The following is a 24,093-nucleotide window of genomic DNA, read 5'->3' as shown; positions in this document are numbered from 1 at the left end:
AACCCAGTTAAGGTTGATTAAACTGAGATCAAATGTGGGCAACCCTGAGGAGAGTGTATTCTCAGAGGCTATGGACTGGGACATCAACAGGAGACTGCTCTCAGCCAATCAACTTGAAGAACCTTCCATTTCTGGGAGGAAGACAGGAAGTAGGAAGCTGAGGCTGGACAGGATCTTTTTTGGGGGGGTTCAAGACATCGGCTTGGTGGTGGGACTTCATGTAGGTTGTTAGGAAAGCTAGGATTGTCCAAGCTATAAGGAATTTTTTTCTCAATCGTTCTCTCTCTTTGCTATCTTATAATATATCTTTTAATAAACCCTTAAAAGCCTAAACTCTTGTTGAATTTATCAGTGATTTTAGCCAGTTTCTCCCCAGAACTGGGGGGACAGATTAGAACCCACATTTAGATTTTAAACAACACATAAGCAATAAGTAAATTCATACTTATTCCCCCCAAAGAAAGAAGCTTATCACCCTAAGACCTATAGGATTATGGTGCCTGTCAGATTATTTTATTTCCAAATCAAGGTATCTCCTATCAGAAAAAGGCAGAGCTTCCAAAGGGCAAAGGCCTGTCTTCTCTTTCCTCAATTCCAATAACAATGAGTACAAAGAATTAATTGAGCCTTGAAGAATTCCCCTTATGTGTAACTGGTCTGTAAGGGACTCTATGCTCTCACTTAGGGGCCCTCTTAGTGGTCAGTCAAATTCAGGCTTTTCCTGTCACTTGCCATCAGGTGAACAGGCACATTCTCTGACTCTAAAGGGATCATGATCCTTTAATTCAACCTAAGTTACCCAGGACACTCTGTGGGAATTGAGGGAAAACCTTTTAAGAGGTGATGCTGAGAAAAGAAAGAAATGAACATGAGTCAGAGTCACCAGGGCAGTTGAGGGAGAAGAGGGGACAGGGAGGGGAACAGAAGAACTGGTCTCCATGGCAGGCCAACCTCACTGAAATGGCCTCTCCTCCTAAACTGAGACTTTGCATAGAGGCCTCCAAGGAGAAGAATGCTGCTGCAGTGGATCAAAGAACCTATATCTCCTATAGTCAGGACTTGGTTTATCCACATCTGAAGTAAATCCTAAATTGCCCCAAAAGTTGCTGACATTCATCTTCTCCAAAGAGAACATCAAGAAGTGATTCTGGCAACTAAGAGTATCCAAACTTTAGTTGGGGTTCAACCTCCACATCACAGAGCCCTGGAACTTGGGTCATGGTGACTGTCAAAAAGAAATCTTTATAAAAAAACAAAAACAAAAAAAAAAGGGCAGCTAGGTGGCACTGTGAATAAAGCACTGGCCCTGGATTCAGGAGGACCTGAGTTCAAATCCGGCCTCAGACACTTGACACTTACTAGCTGTGTGATCCTGGGCAAGTCACTTAACCCTCATTTCCCTGCAAAAAAACAAAAACAAAACAAAAAGGAATCTTTATGGCTTGGTAAAGTTCTAGGTAGGAGGGTGCAGGGGAATGGGGGGCAGGAGAAGATCAGAGGGATGTGGACAACAGCCCCTCTCCCCATGTTCCATCTTAGCACCACCCCATCTTTCCCTCTGGGATCAGGGACTTCCTTACATGGACACTTACTCAGCTACCTCCTCCAGGGAGTTTTCCATGATCATTTCTTCCATTTTCCATCTAACCAGAAAAATCCTATGTTCCCTCAATGTATTCCTGTAAGGAGATTACAAAGAATTGATTTTTGGGGTTTTGGGGTTTTTTGTGTTTTGTTATTTTGTTTTGTTTTGTTTTTGTGGGGCAATGAGGGTTAAGTGACTTGCCCAGGGTCACACAGCTAGTAAGTTTCAAGTGTCTGAGGCTGGATTTGAACTCGGGTCCTCCTGATTCCAGGGCTAGTGCTTTATCACCTGAGCAATGTAGCTGCCCTGCAAAGAATTGTTTTTTTAAGGCAATCAGGATTCACTCAAGAAGTGCCAAGGATCACAGAGTTACTAAGTGTTTGAATTTGAACCCAAGTCATAGGGTCAGACTTCTATCCACTGGGCTACCTACCTACCTCAATCATAAAACACTTGTAATCCACAGTTCTGGGTCCCAAACACACTAGTTTCAGTCCTGGGAAACAAGGGGAACATGAATCTAAATCCTTTTCCTGCCTCATTTTGTACCCATTTAAATTTTCTTCTAGAAACATCAGAAGATCCCTCATGTCTGTCTCCACAGATATCACAAAAAGGGTCTCCACTTCCCATGAAAGTCTCCTAAGGAACTCCATTGAATAGAGAACAGCCTTTATTTGAACCCATAGCAAATACTAAATATAGAGGATTCAGTGGTTCCTAAACAGTAGCAAGAACACTTCCCCTTTCTGGGATTCCCACCTTCTAATCCAGGAATATATAGCATCTCTCATGGTTAGAATCCTCCCTTAAAGTTTGGCCTCCTCCTTAGAAGGAAAATACTAAGTAGGCAACTCCTCACATTGCAGCAATGAGCACCTTCCACATCAGTACCTGTAGTGCTCTAGTCCTATGGTATTTAGGAAGGCTGGGTAAATAATAGAGGAAGACTCATATCTCCTGTTGCTTTTTTACCTCAGTTTTCTCATCCCTAAAGTGAACTAGAGGAGAACATACCAAACCACTCTAGGATCTTTGCCAAGAAAAGTCCCATTTGATTGACAAAATGTCAGACCCTACACAAATGACTAAACAAAAACAAAGCAACACCTCCTTCTCTGTCCCACCCCTCTACCCTTCATTGATCATTAGTTCCTCCAGAACACCTGTTTGAAATGGAGGGCAGAAAAAAGTATTGTGGAAGGTAGAATGGTGTAGAACAAAGCTGAAACTAAGAAGGATCAGTCCTCAGGGAAGAACAGGGAGGGGAATGGAAAGGTAGGGGAAGGAAGCTTCTCTACCTGAAATCAGACTGGTTCCCCTTACCTTAGGGCATGTTTTCTTCCTCTGGAATGGAGGTGTATGGTCAGGCTTAGTCACATAACAGAGCATTAAAAGGAGCAACAAGCAGCAGCTCAGGATATAGAAGTGAGAGACAATCCCATATTCTCTCAGCACTGAATCCAACAGGGATTCTATCCTATTAAAAGTCATCTAAAGGTCCCTCAGGAGGAGAGAACAGAGTTCCATCTTCTCCAGAGGTCAGTCTCAACAGAAGCAGCTCAGGCAAGCAGAATGCCCAACCCTAGGCAGAATTCCAGCTCTGCATCATAGAGCCCCAGAATTTGGGTCATGGACACTGTCATAATGTGACCTTCACAACGTGGTGAAGCTCGAGGAGTGGGAGCAGGGGGAGATCAGAAAGATGTGGACAACAGCCCCTCTCCCCAAGGTCACTCTTAGCACCTCCCCATCTTTTCTTCTACCTCCTCACTCTGTTTCAGGGCTCTGAGACTTCTTTACATGGACATTTACTCATCCTACCTCCAAGCTACCTCCTCCAGGGATTTTTGCATGAATGTTCCCTTCCATTTGCGATCTAACCAGGGAAGTCCCAAGCCCCCTCAATGTGCTCATGTAATCAAACACAAATATTTTTGAGAGAATGAGCATGAAGGAAAGACTTATGAAAGGTCATACAAGAAGGAAGTGTCTGAGGCTTAATTAAACACAAGTCCTCTTGACTTCAGAGCCAGCCTTCTAACCATTGGGCAACCTTACTATCACAAAGCAATTGTAAACCACAGCAGTTGATCTGGAAAGGCTGTTTCTGCCTCATTTTCTCCCCACCTAAAATTTCCTCTGGGAACTTCAGAAGACCCCACATATGTCTAGGTCTCCACTGACATCAGGAAAGGAGTCACCAATAGAGTAGAGCCTTTATTTGACCCCACAGAAAACACAAAGGAATATAAAGAATGAAGTTGGTTGCTAAACATTAGCAAGAAAACTCCCGTGTCTGAGATTGCCACCTTCTAAGCCAAGAAACTAAGGAATCTCTCATCTTTAGAGTACTCTCTTCAAGGTTTCTTCTCTGCCTAGAAAGAACATTCTAAATAGGCAGCCCTATTTAATCCCTCCTACCACCCCAATACAGGTAGGTCTCTTGTCTAGGTTGCTCAGTGGATAGAGCACCACGCCTGAAGACTCATTCTGAGCTCACATCTCTGCTATCCTTGTTTGTCTCAATTTCTTTATTGGTAAAATGCTCTAGAGGAGAAAATGATGCAAAGAGCAGAAAAGTGTAAATAAATTAAGATATGGCTTGAATAGTTTTATATAAGCAATATTGTATATTTTATGCATTTAATATATCTGTTATACTATTCCAGGAAGTCAGCAAAGACTTGTTACATCTTCTTCTTTGCTGAGAGCTCTAGTTTTAACCCAGGAAGAAGCTCGAACATGTTAAGGACCATCACCTTTTACAGGGTCCTCTGCCTACAGAGTTACTGGAATAATTAGGCTGGGCAGTGGGTCCCAAACACCACAGCCTGTCTGCTCGTCAGGGATGTCCCAGCAAATGATGTGGATGCTTATGTATTCAAGAATCCTAAGAAAGGACTGAGAGTTGTATAATTCAGTACATCATTTACATAGGAAACTGAACACCAGGGAGAGTAAATGGGTATAAGGTAGGGGATTTACTGAATATCATTGGCGATTATTCATAAATCTTTGTAATTCTTTGTTTGGAGCAAATAATTTCTTTTTTTGGTACAACCTTCCATCTCACTATAAACTTTTGGTATTCACAGAATGTATGCTTGATGAATAGAAAAATTCAATGTATTGATCAGTTGTGTAAGGTTCCTGGGTAAATGTTGTCAAAAGCATCTTGAGCAGTATGGACATAAAGTAGGTATTCTTTCATTCATTCAAAAACACTCATCAAGTGGAAACTGTGTACAAGCCATTGTCCTAGGTACTGAGAGAGATATAAATTTAGATCAAACACAATCTCTACCCTCATAGAGCTAATAGCCTAATGATGGATGAAACACAATCACAATGAACTGCAATATGTGATATTTCATGAGACATTAGATTTGCCAAACAAAACGCTATGTCAATTCCAAGTGGGAGAGGGCAAATCATTATAGATCAGGGAAGGATTCACAGATAAGATGGCATTTGCCCTGCTTACTAAATGTGTGAGTGAGATTTTCCCTATCCCTTAGTTATATGAGATTTAATATAGTTATATGATTTAATTATGATAATAATCAGCATATTAACTAAATTTGTGATTTATTATATTTAGATATATTATTTTAATTGTATTAGTAGATTAAGTCTCTCTTCTTACTATATAATGTCAGATGATACTTTCCAATGTCAAGCATTAAGTAATATCACAAGATACAATAGTCAGCAATACTATATTTTAGAAACCACGAGTGTTATGCTTGACTCAAGGGGGTCATGCAGCTCACTAGTGATATGCTTGATTAGAAGGGGTCACGCAGAAAAATTATGACCCTGTTGCCACAAGAAGTTTGATATGAGTATTGGAAAATGCTGACATTTGTCGTGTAGGCAGTTCCATATTTCCTAAGAATATCCTTTAATTTTAGATACTTTTAATTAGTATTGTACAGCTGCATTCAAGCTCTGGAGGGGTATAAAAACCCATTGATTTTGTAACTCAGGGTCTTTCAGGTCCAACCCCTGAATGACTGGCTTTATTGTGAGGCCTTCTCTCAATAAACCTATTTTCTATGGCTTGGAGACTTTGTTGTTTCTGTTCCTCTGTCAGACTTGGAAATCTTCCTGATAGTGACAGGTAGGAATCTAACAAGTTAAGGGGGAAGAGAGACATTCCTGATACAGGAAACACCATAAGCAAAGGCACATGGGCAAGAAAGTGTCTAAAGAGAGCAGTATAGTTGTTGCCCTTAAAAATATTAATGAATATTAATTACCTCAGGAAATGGTCCACAGACGGCTAGTGCCTTTGGCTCTCATGGGCTTAATTATCTCTAGGAGGATGACTCCCTGATCCAAATGAATCAATCCCAGGCCTCTCAAACTCAAACAGAGCTCATGATTTCCCCCCCAAAACCCCTCCTCCCGACTCTCCTATTCCTACAGATGGTACCACAGCTCCTGTAGCAGCCTGGATTTGAGGCTGCTGCCATCCTCAGCTCCTACCACATGCCTATTCAGTTACCAGATCTCAACAATTCCACCAGACTCTGTGGGTCCTATCTCCCCAACCGTTCTTGCTTAGTTCAGGCCCTCATCATACCTTGACTGGACTACTGCTCAATTCTCTTATTCTGTCTCCCTACCTCAGGTCTCTCCCCACTCCACACAGTTTAATTGCCATACTAGTATGTTCAAAAGCACAGGTCTCAAAATTATAGTGGCTCCCTATTACTTCTAGGTTAAAATATATGCCTTTGCTTGGCATTGTAAGCCATTCACAAGCTGACTCTCTATTGTTTTTAATGGGAATGGGTGCTGTATTTTGGCAAAGGCCTTTTCTGCATCTACTGAGATAATCATATAATTTCTGTTGCTTTTGCTACTGATGTGGTCAATTATGCTGATAGTTTTCCTAATTATTGAACCAGCCCCTGCATTCCTGGTGTAAATACAACCTGGTTACAGTGTATGATCCTTGTGGTTTATTGATGTAATCTTCATGCTAATATTTTATTTAAATTTTTTGCGTCAATATTCATGAGCAAGATTGATCTCTAATTTTCTTTCTCTGTTTTGGCTCTAATAGAGCTAGAAAAAATAAAAACAAAATTCATCTGGAAGAACAAAAGTTCAAGATAATCAAGAGAACTAATGAAAATAATGCACAGGAAGGTGAGCTAGCCATACTAAACCTGAAGCTATACATATAAAGTGGCAGTCATCAAAACCACTTGCTAATGGTTAAGAAATAGAGTAGTGGATCAATGGAAGAGGTTGGAAACAGGAGACAGAGTAATCAATGACTATAGTAATCTACTGTTTGAACAACTGAAAGATTCCAATTTGGGGGATAGAAATTCCGTATTTGACAAAAACTGCTGGGAAACCTGGAAGATAGTTTGGCAGAAACTAGGTATAGACCAACATGTTACACCATATACAAAAATAAGGCCAAATTAGATACATGATTTAGACATAAAGGGTATTACCATAGTGAGTAAAAAAAATTAACTTATCCTAATCTGTAAATTTTATAACTGTGGGCTATATGAAAAATTATATCTATATGAAAGATTATAAGTTAAGAAAAATTATAATTTGGTCACCATTCAAATGTAAAATTATTTTAACTTACTGGTCTAATCTGTGGACTTTTGCCTGGCTATCTGAATGCTTTTAATATAATATAGGCTGTTTATAATTTCCCCCAAAACTGCTTCTCCCAAATTGATGCAGTTATACGACCTGACTGCTTTTAATATAATAAGGGATGTTGCTGCCTCTTGCCTGAGGGTATGCTGGCCACTGCCACTGCAGCCTGGAGCCATGCCTTGCTCCCACCAGTTCACCTTCAGTCCTCTCCAACTTTCTCAGTCTTCTCCCTTTCACTTTTTAACTTCTCTCTACCTTCTAACTGAAAAGCCCCCTGCTTCACTGCTCAGCTCCTTTCTTCTAACTCCAAGCCCCCTTCACATTGTCAACCCCTCTGCGTCTAACTTCCCTCTTTCTACCAAAGCAATCCCCCTTTGTCTCTGCCTCCCAGGCTATATATATCCCTTCTCTTTCAGGTGAAATTCAGGCTGAACACCTACACACACCAAGCTAATTCACTGGCCATGCTAGTGCTGCAGCAGGGGGCCTCAAGTGAGCTGTGTGTACCACACCCAGGGCTCGAGGGGCCCGTGCCCCCTGCTGTACGCCTGAGACCTCTTCATGGGCCACACCATGCCACACCTGGGGCTTTTTGTCCACACAGCTTAGCCTGGCTCAGAGGCCCACCACAGCTGAAATAGAGGGGGAGGGGCAGCTCTGCTCAGGGAGTCTGAGGTTAATTTTAATGCCTACAATAGGTAAATTAGGAGAGGAAGGAATATCTTACCTCTCAGATTTATGGAGAGGAAAGCAATTTACAACCAAACAAAAGATAGAGAATATTATGAAATGCAAGATGGATCATTCTGATTACAGTAAATTGAAAAGATTTTGTACAAATAGAAGCAATGCAGCCAAAAATAGAAGAGAAGCAGAAAGCTGGGAACAATTTTTACAGCCAGTGTTTCTGATAAAGGACTTATTTCTATATAGACAAGTAAATCAAATTTATAAGAATGCAAGTCATTTCTCAATTGAGAAATGGTCAAAGGATATGAACGGGCAATTTTCAGGTGAAGAAATCAAAGCTATCTATTGCCATATGAAAAAAATGCTCTAAACCATTATTGATTGGGGAAATGCAAATTCAAACAATTCTGAGGCACCACCTCACACCTATCAGATGGGCAAATATGACAAAAAGGAAAATAATAAATATTGGAGAAGCTGTGGTTAAATTAAAACACTAATCCATTGTCAGTGGAGTTGTGAACTAATCCAACCATTCTGGAGAGCAATTTTACAGCTGGCCCACCTTCCTGTGCATTTTTTCATTAGTTCCTTTGTTATTCTTGACCTTTTGTTTTTCTAGATGAATTTTGTTAGTATTTTTTATAGTTCTATAAAATAATTTTTAGGTAGTGTGATTGGTATGGCACTGAATGAATCAATTCATTTAGGTAGAATTGTCATTTTTATTATATTAGCTTGGCCTATCCATGAGCAATTAATATTTTTCCAATTATTTAGATCTCATTTGATTTGTGTGAAAAGTGTCTTGTAATTGTGTTCAGAGTTCCTGAGTTTGTCTTGGCAAGTAGACTCACAAGTACTTTATATTGTCAACCGTTACTTTAAATGGAATTTCTCTTTCTGTTTCTTGCTGCTGGACTTTGGTGGTCATGTACAGAAATGCTGATGATTTATGTGGATTTATTTTATATCCTGCAACTTTGCCAAAGTTGTTAATTGTTTCAAGTAATTTTTTAGTTGACCCTCTAGGATTCTCTAAGTATACCATCATATCATCTGCAAAGAGTGATAGTTTTGTTCCCTCCTTGCCTATTCTAATTCCTCTAATTCCTTTTTCTCCTCTGATTGCTAAAGCTAAAATTTGTAGTACAATATTAAACAATAGAGGTGATAATGGACATCCCTGTTTCACGCCTGATTTTTTTTTTTTTTTTTGCTGGGCAATGGGGGTTAAGTGACTTGCCCAGAGTCACACAGCAAGTAAGTGTCAAGTGTCTGAGGCTGGATTTGAACTCAGATATGCCTGAATCCAGGGCCAGTGCTTTATCCACTGCACCACCTAGCTGCCCCTTCACCTCTGATCTTATTGGGAAGGCCTCTAACTTATATTCATTACATATAATGCTTGCTGATGGTTTTAGGTAGATACTGCTTATTATTTTAAGGAAAGCCCCACCTATTCCTAAGCTTTCTAGTGTTTTTATTAGGAATGGGTGCTATATTTTGACAAAAGCTTTCTTTGCATCTATTGAGATAATCATATGATTTTGGTTAGTTTTCATTATTGATGTGGTTGATTATGTTGATACTTTTTCTAATGTTGAACCAGCCCAGCATTCCTGGTATAAGTCCCACCTGGTCATAGTGTATTATCCTGGTGATCACTTTGCTGTAATCTCCTTGCTAATATCTTATTTAAAATTTTTGCATCAATATTCATTAGGGAAATTGATCTATAATTTTCTTTCTCTGTTTTGGCTCTGCCTGGTTTTGGTATCAACACCATATTTGTGTCATAAAAGGAATTTGGTAGCACTCCATCTTCACCTTTTTTCCAAATACATTGTATAATATTGGAATTAATTACTCTTTAAATGTTTGGTAGAATTCACTTGTAAACCCATCTGGCCCTGGAGATTTTTTCTTAGGGAGTTCATTAATGGCTTGTACAATTTCTTTTTCTAATATGGGCTTATTTAAGTATTTTATTTCCTCTTCATTTAGCCTGGGCAATTTGTATTTTTGTAAATACTTATCCATCTCATTTAAATTGTCAAATTTACTGGCATACAGTTGGGCAAAATATTTCCTAATTATTGCTTTAATTTCCACTTCATTGGTGGTAGAATCACACCTTTCATTTTTGATACTAGTAATTTGTTTTTCTTCTTTCTGTTTATTAAACTAATTAACCAATGGTTTGTCTCTTTTATTGTTTGGTTGTTGTTTTTTCATAAAGCCAGCTCTTAGTTTTATTGATTAATTCTATGGTTTTCTTGCTTTCAATTTTATTAATTTCTCCTTTTATTTTCAGGATTTCTAATTTAGTATTTAATTGGGGACTTTTAAATTGTTCTTTTTCTGGATTTTTATGTTTCATGACCAATTCATTGAACTCCTCTTTCTCTTTTTTATTGATGCAAGCATTTAGAGACATAAAATTTCCCCTAAGCACTGCTTTGGCTGCATCCTATAAGTGTTGGTATGTTGTCTCATTATTGTCATTCTCATGGATGAAGTTATTGATTTTTTTTCTATGATTCTTTAGAAAGATTATTTCATTTCCAATTAATTTTCAGTCTACCTTTTCATGGCTCTTTCTTACATATGATTTTTATTGCATCATGATCTGAGAAGGATGAATTTACTATTTCTGCCTTTCTACATTTGACCATGAGGTTTTTGTGCCCTAATACATGGTCAATTTTTGTTTTTTGGTTTTTTTTTAGTGAGGCAATTGGGGTTAAGTGACTTGCCCAGGGTCACACAGCTAGTAAGTGTTAAGTGTCTGAGGCCGGATTTGAACTCAGGTACTCCTGACTCCAGGGCCGGTGCTCTATCCACTGCGCCACCTAGCTGCCCCTATGGTCAATTTTTGAATATGTGCCATGAACCACTTAGAAAAAGGTATATTCCTTTCTATCCCCATTAAGTTGTTTCCAGACATCTATAATATCTAACTTTTCTAACATTTGATTCACCTCTTTAACTTCTTTCTTATTTATTTTGTGACTAGATTTATCTAATTCTGAGAGTGGAAGATTCAGATCCCCCACTAGTATAGTTTTACTGTCTATTTCCTCTTGTAACTCATTTAACTTCTCCTCTAAGAATTTGGATGCTATACTACTTGGCACATACATGTTTAGTATTGATATTACTTCATTATCTATGGTACCTTTTAGCAAGATGTAATTTCCTTCCTTATCTCCTTTAATTAGATCTATTTTTGTCTTTGCTTTGTCTGAGATAAGGATTGCTACCCCTGCTTTTTTGACCTCAGCTAAAGCATAATATATTCTACTCCAACCTTCTACCTTTATTCTGTGTGTATCTCTCTGCTTCAAATGTGTTTCTTGTAAGCAACATATTGTAGGATTCTGCTTTTTAATCCACTCTGTTATTCGTTTCCGTTTTATGGCAGAGTTCATCCCATTCACATTCACTGTTATTATTACTATTTCCCTCCATCTTATTTACACCCTTTGTACTTTTTTCCCCTTCTTTTCACCCTATTCCCCCTCACCAATGTTTTGCTTCTTACCCCTGCCTCCCCCAATCTGCCCTCCCATTTATCAGCCCCCCTCCCTTTTCTTTATCCTTTTCTGCCCTGCTTCTTCTCTCCTTTCTATCAGCCCCCCTTTTCCCCTTACCCTTTTACTTCCCTAAAGAATAAGCTAAATTTCTTTATCCAAATGAATGTTATTTGTTATTCCCTCTTTGAATTGAATCTAATGAGAGTGAGGTTGAAACAATGTTCACCCCTCCCTTTTTTCCCTCTATTGTAATAGGTTTTTTGCACTTCTTCATATGATGTAATTCTCCCCATACCTCTTCTCCCCATAAACTCCTTTTTTTAACCCCTTAATTTTCTTTATATCATCACACCAACTACAATTTATATTTATACCCTCTGTGTATAATCTTTCCGTATATCCAAATAGATATTCAGTTCTCAAGAGTTATAAGTATTATTTTCCCCTGTAGGGATGTAAACAGTTTAACCTTATTGAATACCTTTTTCCCCTGTTTACCTTTTTAAACTTCTCTTGAGTCTTGTACATTAAGATCAAATTTTCTATCCAGTTCTGGTTTTTCATTAGGAAACTTTGAAAGTCCCATATTTAGAATGCTCAGTTTTTCTGAGTAATAGATTCTTGGCTGCAATCCAAGCTCCTTTGCCTTCTGGAATATCATATTCCAAGCCTTCTGATCCTTTAATGTTTAAGCTTCCAGGTCTTGTGCAATCCTGACTATGGCTGCATGATATTTAAACCGCTTCTTTCTGGCCACTTGGAGTATCTTCTCCATCATCTGATAATTCTGGAATTTGGCTACAATATTCCTTGGAATTTTCCTTTTGGGGTGTCTTTCAGGAGGTGATCAGTGAATTCTTTCAATGATGATTTTATCTTCTGATTCTATAATATCAGGGTAGTTCTCCTTAATAATTTACTGGAATATGGTGTATAGACTCTTTTTTTATGATCATGGCTTTCAGGCAGTCCGATAATTCTCAAGTTATCTCTCCTGGATCTGTTTTCCAGGTCAGTTGTCTTTCCAATGAGTTATTTCAAATTTTCTTCTCTTTTTTTCCTTCTTTTGATTCTGTTTGACTGATTCCTGGTCTCTCATTATCTTCTCATTATCTTCCAATGGTCCAATTTTAATTTTTAAGGCATTGTTTTCTTTAGTGAGATTATGCACCTTTTTTTCTATTTGGCCAGATGAATTTTTTAAGGAATTGTTTTCTTCAGTCAATCTTTGTGCTTCCTTTTCCAAGCTGCTGATTATTTGTGCTTCCTTTTCCAAGCTTCTGAATCTTTGTGCTTCCTTTTCTAAGCTTCTGATTCATTTTTCATAATTTTCTTGTGTTGCTTTCATTTCTCTCCCCATTTTTTCTTCTACCTCTCTCAACTGATTTTTAAAATCCTTTTTAAGCTCTTCCAAGAAGGCTTTTTGGTCTTGAGACCAATTCATCTTCCCTTTTGAGGCTTCACATGTAGGCAATGTGAGTATATTGTCCTCATCTGAGTTTCTGTTTAGCTCTTCTCTGTTGATACAGAAGCTCTCAATGGTAAAAGCTCTTTTTTGTTTCTTACTCATATTGCAGCTTTTTTTTTTTTTAAGTTCAAGTCTGCTCCTGGGGCACCAGGGTCTCTGTTTCAAGCTTCTTGTGCTAGGGGGTAGGGGCCGTGTCACTGGCTTTCTACACTGAGGTCTCTATGGCTTGTGGATTTCTCACTGCCTTGGGCTTGCTCCCTGCACTTGCTCCCAGTGCCCTAGAATGGCCAGGTCTGGTCACGCCTGTCCTGTGAGTGGTCTTCTAGCTGGCAGCTTGCCTTCTCTGCTGGTGCCAGTGGATCTCACCACTGGTCTGCTGCCCTGTCAACTTCCTGCGTCAGGATCAAGGGACCTGAGTTGCTCGGCTGTGGCCTAGAGCTTCCTGCTGACTTGCCCAGACCCACCCCACGCTGTGCTCCCTTTTTGCCTAAGTGAGACCGACCTTTTTTGAAGTCTTCTAATTTATCTCAGGTTGGAAGATTGTGTTTCTCTGTCTTTTTGTGAGTTCTGTAGTTTCAGAATCTGTTTAGAGGCTTGATTTAATGTTCTTTTTGAGGAAACCAAGGGAGAGCTCAGGCAGTTTGCTGGCTTCTCTCTGCCATCTTAGCTCTACCTCCTCCAAACTTACCTTTATTACATAGCATTCCTCTTAATGAAATCTGTTCCTTGTATAAAGGAATTCATGTCCCACCCTCATGTCTTTGCATGGGCTGACCCTTCATACCTGGAATACATTCTCTCCTCACTTCTCCCTCTAAGAATCTCTGGTTTCTTTCAAGGCTCAGCTCAGCCATCACCTTCTGCATGAAGTCTTTCCTATATCTGCAGCAACCAGTGCCTTTCCCCTAAATTTATCTGGTATCTAATTTGTTTATGTACCTGTAAATTTACATGCCATCCCCGTTTTCCCCCAGACTACCATCCTCAAGGTCAACGACTGCCATATAGTAGGTATTTAATAAATGCTTGTTGTGGAGAGCTGGGGGGGGGGGTGGCAGGCAGGTGGCCAGTGAATAAAGCACCAGCCCTGGGTTCAGAAGGACCTGAGTTCAAATCAGGCCTCAAATACTTGTTACTTACTAGCTGAGTGACCCTGGGCAAGTTACTTAACCCTCATTGCCCAATAATAACAATAACAATAACAGCAATAACAACAACAATAATAATAAATGCTTGTTTATGGAATAATATGACTAGTCAACAGGTAGCATCAGGCAACACAACAGATGGCATATATAAAAACAGTGATAGAGCTGCCAAAAATGAGCTCCAGTAATGGGAAGGCTCTGCCTGAACCAAGTCAAGGAAGGGAAGGACAAAGTCCCAAAGTATGTAAGAAGATCAGAGTACTTTTTCCCACAGTATGCAAGGGAAAGGGTGGGGGACATCAACTCTAGTCCTGAATCCATTCTTGACCTTGGAAAAGCCACAACCTCAATGGGCCTCAGTTTCCTCCCATGTAAAGCAAGGGCTTGGCCTAGAAGTGCTGGAAGGTATCTCCCAGCTGGAGCTAAGCCTCCTTATCAGTCATTACTGTTTCTTCAGGCAGGTGTGCAATTCAGAGGCTCATGTACCTCTCAAATTGTCAACCTGGGGGGCAGCTAGGAGGTGCAGTGGATAAAGCACCGGCCCTGGATTCAGGAGGACCTGACTTCAAATCCAGCTTCAGACACTTGATACTTACTAGCTGTGTGACCCTGGGCAAGTCACTTAACCCTCTTTGCCCTGAAAAAAGTAAATAAATCAAATTGCCAACCTGGCTCCCCTGTAGGTTCACACTTCCTTTCTTGGGTCCAAGTGGGAATGCTTTCTAAGGTAAGATACCTGTACAACCAACTAGGGGCAGGGTGGGAGTGAATGCAAGCTACAGCCAAAGGTGAAGCCCTCTGGACACCCAACAGCAATACTACCTCCCCTCCCTCCTCCTAATTTATGGGAAGAGAGTGGGGGAGGGGCCTGACCTCAGTTTCAGTTTTTCAGGTTGTATCCGGTTCCTTATGTCAATCGAGATCCTAAGAAAGGAAGCTCACATTGGATTGGACTGGCAATTCCTCCCAGAGCAACCATTCCTCTGATGCCCCCTCTCTGTAAGATGCTTCCAGAGACTTGAGTCCAGAGGAGAAGTTGATGAGGGCCCAAGATTGAATAAATGGATGGATGGATGGATGGATGGACAGGTGAAGGATGACTGAACAAACGGATGAATGCATGTATACTTCCACAAACTCCCTGCAGTCTGCAGCTGGAATGAATGAATGCATGCATCCAACGAGATGCCCCCGCTCCAGGATGGACTAAGGGCCTGGCAAGGGAGGGCTCGGCTTGTGACCTACCTTGCTGGTGCCAGTTGGATAGATGTACAGGGCAAGAGTCACATCCTAAGTTCTGGACTGGAGGCAGAGATGATTCCCCAGGTAAGGGGTGGGAGTCGCGGAAGGGGAGGCAGGTGGTGGGGTATGAGCTTGGGGCCCGACCGGACTGTTGGGCAGGACAGGGCAGTGAAGTGCCCTCTGAGTAAGATCATGTCCAGAGACTGCCGCAGTCATCAACACCCTGCAGCCCCACCCCCCACCCTGGCCTCACCCCACCCTGAGCCCCCCCTGGGGCAAGTGCTTAGAGCCAAAGTTGGAGCTCTGTAGTGGGGGAGGCAACACAAGAGGGAACCCAGAGAAAGATGCAAGGACTTGGCATGGTGGTCACAATGGGCAGAAAGGAAAGATTCTGAACAGGAAAAGATTTCCAAACTGGGGAATATTTGGTCTTCTGGCACAGGCATTCCAGAAAGATGCTTTAGGTTCTTTAGGAATAGTATACAGGTTCTGAAGTGCCATATCAAATTCTATGCTGCTTTAAATGTAGGTGGTCTACCTGTGTGTGCATTCCTGGCTTGGTTTGTATTCATCTTGGAGAGAAAGCCAGTGAACAAGGAGAAAGCCAAGTAGGTGGATTTTAGCTAGTGATGCAGAAAGCTGCTGAGTGCTTTTTGGTTAGGAGAAGGTAAGAGAGAAGGCAAACTTAGACAGAGACAGGAAAGAATGTGTTTGTGGATATGCTGCATTAAGATCCCAAGGCTGAAAAGACAGTCTACTTAGCTAGGAGTTCTTAACCTGGGGTCCACAGGAGCACAAGGGGTTGTTAGGATAGATTTCAAAGGGTCCATGAACTGTGGTGAGAGGAAAAATGACATTGCATTTTCAATACAGTTGATTTCCTTTGTAATTCTGTGTGTTTTATTCTATGCATTTAAAGACATTCTAAGAAGAGGTTGACAGACTTCACCAGATTCTCCAAAAGGTGCCAAGTCAAAATTAGGGATGGTACCCTGTGCCTGAACTTCACTAAATCCTTTTATTATTCAGCCTATCTAGAGCTCAACTTAGTTAAGAGGAGAGAATTGGAAGGGACCTCAGAAAACACTTTTAGAGATAAGGAAACTGAGCTCCTAGAATTCTCCAGAAAGATGAGTGCTAAGTGCCTTGATCCTTATGTATCAACAGGAACTCAAGATATACATTTCTACTAGATTGAGGGAACAGACATCAAACCTCATCACACTGTGGAAGGCCAAGAGGTCTTCATTGATGGTCTCTTTGATGGGAGGACTGGGTACTCCAGGACTTGACCCCAGCTCTGGGCACCATATTGACTTTGGTATTGTTAGTCTCCCTTGTTCTGCCAGTGTGGTTTATGTAATTGGATGAGTACCAAAACCCACACCTAGCTAGCTGTGTCCTGTGGTCAGAGAAGTCACCACACTGCCATCAGTTACTGAATCTCATTTCTGCTGAGCCTGTTCTCACATCTTAGGCAGCCTAATTATTGGGAAGCAAGATAGATATAAGTGATGGTATAGGTTTGGTGAGTATTTAGTCTCACTGAGCCTTACTTCTCCATCTTGAGGAATTTTTTAATATGGTTATAAAAAGAGCCCTTGGACTTGAAGTTAGAAATCCTGGGTACTTATCTAGGCTGTCCCAAAAAAGTTCTTATGAGAATCACATGAGATAATATATGTGAAAACAATTTTTAGCTATAAAGGGCTATATCAATGTACATTGCTATTATTGAGGAAGAACTAATATAAATCCTAAGCTCTTCCCAGTATCCCACAACACATTCATTCAATAACTGTTTTTGCTCATCTACTATGTACAAGACAGAAAGAAACAGCACTTCAGTTTACAAAGCACTTTCGATACATTCATTATATCATTTGACCCCAACAACAATCCCCAGTGCTGGAAACAACAGGTATTATTGCCACCATTTTCCAAGCGAAGAAACTGAAGCTGAGAGATCTAAGTCACTTGCCCATGATTACACAGTCTTTCAGTGTCAGAGGTGAGATTTGAACTCAGGTCATCCTCACTCCAAGACTTTATTCATTGTTCTACTGTCTTTCCTTCTCTTCCCAATCATATTCTAAAGAAATATGAGATCAAGAGGTCTCAGTCTTAGCTATTAAGCTGTGTTAGAAACACAGCTAATAGATCAAATAGTATGGTGCAGCTCAAGTGTTAGCAGCTCAGGTGTTACTTACAGCAGCCCGCAAAATGTGGCTAATTGCAATGATGGGCACTCTTCTGAATGTGCCGACCAATCATGTTACAGTTTCCATATATATATAGCATTATAGAAACAACCAATCACAACATATATTACCAATCCCCCATATATAGTAATTGTAATGACCAATCTGATTGTATCAGTTGACCAATCAGATTGTGACACTAGGTCTTAACCTTATTCTGAGCAAAAATGTCCATTCCTCATTAGAACAGTGCTGTGTTAACATAAATAAACATAGGAGGGGCAGCTAGGTGGTGCAGTGGATAGAGCACCAGCCCTGGAGTCAGGAGTACCTGAGTTCAAATCCAGCCTCAGACACTTAACACTTACTAGCTGTGTGAACCTAGGCAAGTCACTTAACCCCAATTGCCTCACTAAAAAAAAAAAATAAACAAATAAACAAACAAAAAAATAAACATAGGAAAATTAAAAGGAAAAAAAACCAACTTAAGTCAGGATTTGAACATCAGAGTCACATGGGAATCACCTCAGATACCTCATCCTGAATTCCCAGCTTAGCTCAGTTCCCGCAAAGCAGAGGTCCTGTTCCAAGTACTGCTCAGGCCTAAGTCCCAGGGATCTTGGCTTCTCAGAGCTTTATATGCTGGGCAGTCCCTTACTGGGGCATGTGAGCAACAAAGTTTTGGAGTTTGAAACTAAACTCTCTATCTTTAGGGTTCTGAGAAGAGTCCAAATGTTGTCTTTCTCTCAACTATTCACTCAGTGAAGTCTATAGCACTAGATTAAGATTTGCTCAGACATCCCAAGCACACCCAGTGGATGGCCCACCTCAGAGAGCCTGGGCAATCTTAACCAACAAGCACATCCATCCTCACTGTAGGTTCTCCCTAGTTCTTTGCTGAGAGGATCCAGCTCTCACCAGTCCCCACCCCTGCTTTTTTGTTTGTCTGCTGCTGTAAATAATTATCTGCATTGGTAGCAGGTGTTCAATAGAAAATGGATGTGTGACACACACACACACACACTCCACTGCCTACATCAACACTCTCTTGCTGTCAAGCAGATGGACATCCCCTTCTGTCTCTCTGCCTCTCTCCCTCCTTCGAACTCTCCCTCCCTTGCTCTCTCCCTCCTCTCCCTCTCGCTCCCGCTCCCGCTCCCTATCCCTATCCCAATCCTGGTCCCAATCCCCTCTCCCCGCTCCCTGCTCCCCGCTCCCCTCTCTCTTCTCCCCTCTCTCTTCTCCCCTCTCTCTTCTCCCCTCTCTCTTCTCCCCTCTCTCTTCTCCCCTCTCTCTCTCTCTCTCCTCTCTCTCTCTCTCTCTCTCTCTCTCTCTCTCTCCTTTTTTTTTAACCAGTCACTAATCATGACCAGTTGTCCTGGAGCTAAGCTTGGTTTTGCAGATTTCCCAAAGCATCCCAGAAACAAATCACAGTGATTTAAAATAGTGTTTAATCAAGGTACCTTTTATGTACTGTTTTTAATTTGCTCATACCAAAAGTTGCAAGTAAGTTTCATTAGTGGAGTGCAATTCTGTTGCATCCTCAGTTTCTCTTCAAAATCAAAGCTATGTCAGTTCCAAAAGGAGCTTGTTTAACATCCAGAGATCCTAATTTTGATGGTTTTCTTGTTTCTTACAGTACTGCTGCACATACAAACGTAGTGAGGCCAAGGAAATTGAGCCATTTTAGGTTAGACATCACTTGGCTTTGTGCTGGTGAATAAGTTTTTGTCAGAATCCTTTTTAAAATGAACTACAAAGATCATTACAGAAGAATTACTAACAATTGAGATTTTTCATTTAGTGATTATTTTTGTAATTGTAAATGTGAGAATTGGAATGACACCCTCTGCTGGGAGGGACATTGTGAGCTCTGGACTGAAGAGAAAGCATGTGACTTGGCACCCACGTTTGACTTAACCTCTGGAAGTTACCACCTGTTAGTTGTGTCAATCAAAGTTACAAGCTGGGGCAGCTAGGTGGTGCAATGGATAGAGCACTGGCCCTGGAGTCAGGAGTACCTGAGTTCAAATCAGGCTTCAGACACTTAACACTTACTAGTTGTGTGACCCTGGGCAAGTCACTTAACCCTAATTGCCTCACTAAAAAAAAAAAAAAAAAGCAAAGTTACAAGCCAATTAGCTTGGAGCTGTGTGTGAGGACGGCCTGGATTCCTGTTTGACAGGGGGCTTCTGGAAGAAGGGGGAGGATCTCTGCCTTTTCAATTCCTGACTTGGGCTTGGTAGCAGAGGCAGCAGGGACAGGTAGAATAGGGATACTTTATCCACATGTTTCTCTTTAATAACCCCTAATATACTTTAATAAATACTTAACGCCCAAAGATTGGTGCTATACGTTTTCTAATTTAAGGTGACCACTCATTAGATTTTAGACATCACAGCTAACATTTTAGGCCTTTACATAAAGAACAATAGTTTGTAGAAGGAGAGCATTGAGAGGATAGGACATTTAATATGCTGATCCAATGTTAATAAGTTGGGTAACTTTGAAGAGCATCCATTTTTGGTTAGCTTGGCTTTGTTCAATAAATTTTAATATACCTTCCCACAAACCCAATAACAACCTACTTTTATGCACTTCTTTTATTTTACCCCAGTACTTAGCAAGTAGAAGAAACCCAATTGAAAATTTAAAGGGACAGGCACAGAAAATCAATGAAAATAGGAGAAACTTACAAACATAAAATTTCTTACCCAACATGAAGATCAGAAGGTTGAGGGGTTCAGAAATCCCTTCATGGTTGCCAAACTGTGACATTTAAAATCTAAATTGCGTGGTCACCCTAAATTAGAAGCTTTGGCTCCAGTCTTTGGGCATTAAGCATTTATTAAAGCATACCAGGTATTCACGTGGAGTTCAGAAAGTTAAGAAAAGGTCTATCTAGCCTAGAGTTCCAGCCTGGTTTGTGGTTCTTCCTCAAGTCCCCTGCCATGAGCCTGCTTCAATCACAAACTCTCCAGCAAACTGATTGTGGAAGCTTTTTATAGGTCTGGAGCATGGGTTTACACACTGCTTCAAGCTGGATTGGTTAGCATCATCCAAATCCATTGGTCACTCAACTTGAAGGTGGTCTCGAGTTAAGTTCAAAGTCTAGCTTCTGAGAACAATATCTTCTTAGGGGCAAGCCAGGTGTGATTACAATCTTGTTAACTTGAAGCAGGCTAATCAGCAGTTAGGCACTCTCACTTAATTCAATCATTTTAGATTAATCTCCAGGTGGGCCTTTGAGTATCTGCTAAATCCCATTATTTTATCACATTCCCCCCCTTTGTTTCCTCAAGAAACCAAAGTGAATTTGGTATGTTTCTCCAAAGTTGTCTGTACTTGGTCTTCCCACTGCATTGAAGTTCTCTGAAACAAAGCATGAGATTGACAAATCTAAGATTAAACAAAAGACAATAGATTCTGTATATACATGTATATGCCTGTAAGAGGGATTGCAGGAAGTAATGAGAGTTACAACCACTGACCACAAGAAGTATTGGATTGTACATGAGTGATCTTTAACCACGCCAAGGGTAAGACTGTACATTGGATAAGAAGTAGGAGTGATAGATTCTGACTAATCCAAGAGTCCCCCTAAAGCAGGAGGAACCCATTTACTTTAGACTCTCAAATGAAGATAGGTTAAAAAATATTTGCATCTTCACCCTAGTAGCAGTGAGGTTCTCTGTTGGCCAGATGGGCTCTGTTCCTCAAATTATGGAACTCTGAAGCAGAAAGCAGGCCATTTCTGCCAGAGAATTTCTCAGCTGGAAGATATTGGTCTTAGGTCGCAAGGCCTCTTCCCCTTTTCACAGAACAGAGTTCTGGAACTCTGAACTAAGGAGCAGGAACTGAAGTCAGATGAGAACCAACTTCAATAACACATGGCATGTGTCCCTTTCACTGATTGATTATCTCTTTTAGATAAGAAGCCTAGGTGGATGACTATATTATTCTAATGGGATGTGAGTTCTTTGAGAGTACAGACTGTCTCACCGTTAGATATGTAACCCTAGTGCCAGATTTGTAAAGCCAGTGTGCCCAGCCATATAACTGGTTGTGTCTGCTCTTTTGTTCATAGTGTTGATGTCCAAAGGGCAGACTATGGAGCAGGTTCATAAGGGGAGCCTGGCTGTGTCAGCTTTGCACTGGTGTACTCCCTCCTGTTTGGGAAACCTAAAATTCCACTCATATGACCCTGCGATGGCCACCACTATCAGAGTCTGGCCCTTTAATGTATTGGTGTCCTTTGTCCTTCATTCCTAGGTCTATTTGTGGTGGTTTTTTACTTTCTCTCTCACTTGAAGGCACTCCAAGACTGTGGATCAGGAGTCCACAAATCTTTAACAGATTCCATCTTCCAGAATTAAGATAATTCCCAGAGATCTGGCCTAGTTTGGCTCAGCAATTCCTTCTCCTTGCAAAGATGGAGTATACTCTTGTCTGTGATTTGAGTCTCCAGGGAATCCTGGGCACTTGGGCTCAGGAGTGAACTTCATCAGCTTCTGGGTGCTGCTGGGTTTTAGCATTTGTAGCCTGCTCAGAAAGCTAAGTTCTTCTTCTGCCACCTTGATGTTTTATTGTCCCATGGATTTTCCTCAGGCATAGGAATGAACTGAGTCCCCTTTTGTTCTCCCTTTTGTCCCCAGAGAAAGGGCTGCAGCTGGGAACCCCTGAGCAACCAATAAGGGAACCCTTGGAAATTCTGCCATTGAGGGAAGCCTGAAAAGGCTGCACAGGATTCATCAACATCAGGTGTTAATGGGGCTGAGGTGATGAGAAGTCCATCATTTGAGGGAAAGACTTTTGGAATGATGTTCAGCAGGATTGGTCCTTCACACACATAGCCTGTGCTTAGGGAAGACTGGGGGGCCCCGGAGTAAGGGGAAGTGGGGTCCTTTCTGTGTCCTTTGTCCTTCATTCCTTTGTCTATATGGGGTTTACTGAAGCTCCCATTGTGCTGGGGTACTCCCTCCTGCTTTGGAAAACCTACAATTCCCCTCATAGGACCCAGAGATGGGCACCCACTATCAGAGGTCTGACTTTTTAATGAACTGGGGTCCTTTCCCTGTGTTTCATCCTTCATTCCTTGGTCTCTTGGAGGTTTACTGAGGCTCTCTAATTTTTTTTAGCTTTAACATACAAGTATTTTATTATTTTCCAGTTACATGTAAAGATAGTTTTCCACATTTGTTTGTTAAGCAGGCATAGTTCAGTTTATTCATTTTTTTATAAAAAAAAAAAAACCAACACATCTTGGGGGCAGCTAGGTGGCACAGTGGATAAACACTGGCCTTGGATTCAGGAGGTACTGAGTTTAAATCGAGCCTCAGACACTTGACACTAGCTGTGTGACCCTGGGCAAGTCACTTAAGCCTCACTGCCCTGCAAAAAAAAAAAACACCAAAAAACCAAAACCAAAACCAAAACACATCTTATGTGGTTGCCACAAGAGCTGCCTGGGTCCTCTGGACAGATAACTGAGTGTGAGTTTCACAAGATGATCAGTGAATTCCTGATGGGGGTCTGGGGTTAGGTAGTTGTATGTTTTGTAGATGGCATCAAAGGTAACTTTAGCAACATTGTCCAGAGTGGCAGTATAGCCCCTTGCAGAAGTGTAGCAGTCATCACTTCCAGCCATCATCAGGAGCTTCTTAGGCACAGCAGCTGAGACAATGCCAGTACCTGGAGGGGTGGGGATCAGGTGCACCAAAACTGATCCACAGCACCCAGTGAACTTGCAGGACATTGTGTGAGGCTTGCCAATCTTATTCCCCCCAGTATCCACTTCTCACAGAAATGATGGACAGCTTGGCCAGAATGATAGCACCATGAGTAGCCATGGCTACTTCCTTGGAGCACTTGACACCCAAGCCAACGTGCCATTGTAGTCACCAATGGCCACAAAGGCCTTGAAGCTGGTACGTTGTCCAGCTCTAGTTTGTTTCTGAACAGACTTGATCTTCAGAACCTCATCCTTCAATGAAGACCCCAGGAAGAAATCTTTGATCTCAGATTCCTTAATAGGAAGGGAGAAAAGATAGATTTCCTCCAAAGACTTGATCTTCATGTCCTTGACTAGGTGGCCCAGCTTGGTGACAGGAACCCACTCCTTATCCTCAGCCTTTCCTCCTCTGCCCTGCGGCCTTGGCTCCAGCCTTGACTGTGGCCCCAACCTTGACCTCATTTCTCACTGCTGAAGCCACCTCGGGGTCCAACTCCAGGGCCCCCCCCGGGGCCTCCAGCTCTTCCTGCAGCACCAGCGTCATCCGCCATCTGGTGTTCCTTAGAAATAGAAGCTCAACATTTGTTTTTATAAGATTTTAGTTCCAAATTTTTCTCCCTCCTTCCCTTCCCTCCCACCTCCCCAAGATAGAAAGCAATCTGATATAGGTTTATATAGGTACAATCACATTAAACACATTTCTGCATTAGTCATGTTGTGAAATAAGAATGAGAACAAAAGGGAAAAAAACCTCAAAAAAGGAAAAAAAAAACACCAAAAAGTAGAAACAGTATGGTTTAATCTGCACTCAGAATCCAGAGTTCTTTTTTTCTGGATGTGGAGAAC

At 41.2% G+C, this 24,093-nt stretch overlaps 1 pseudogene; it reads right to left on the bottom strand.

Moving 5' to 3' along the window:
- Positions 1-7,678: 7,678 nt before the first annotated feature.
- Positions 7,679-23,791, bottom strand: LOC122751800 (annotated as a pseudogene).
- Positions 23,792-24,093: the final 302 nt, after the last annotated feature.

The sequence above is a fragment of the Dromiciops gliroides genome, chromosome 1 (genome assembly GCF_019393635.1).
Source record: "Dromiciops gliroides isolate mDroGli1 chromosome 1, mDroGli1.pri, whole genome shotgun sequence".
In the NCBI taxonomy this organism is placed as follows: Eukaryota; Metazoa; Chordata; class Mammalia; order Microbiotheria; family Microbiotheriidae; genus Dromiciops; species Dromiciops gliroides.
Note: the sequence above shows the minus strand (reverse complement) of the source record. Positions and strands in the feature narration are given on the sequence as shown.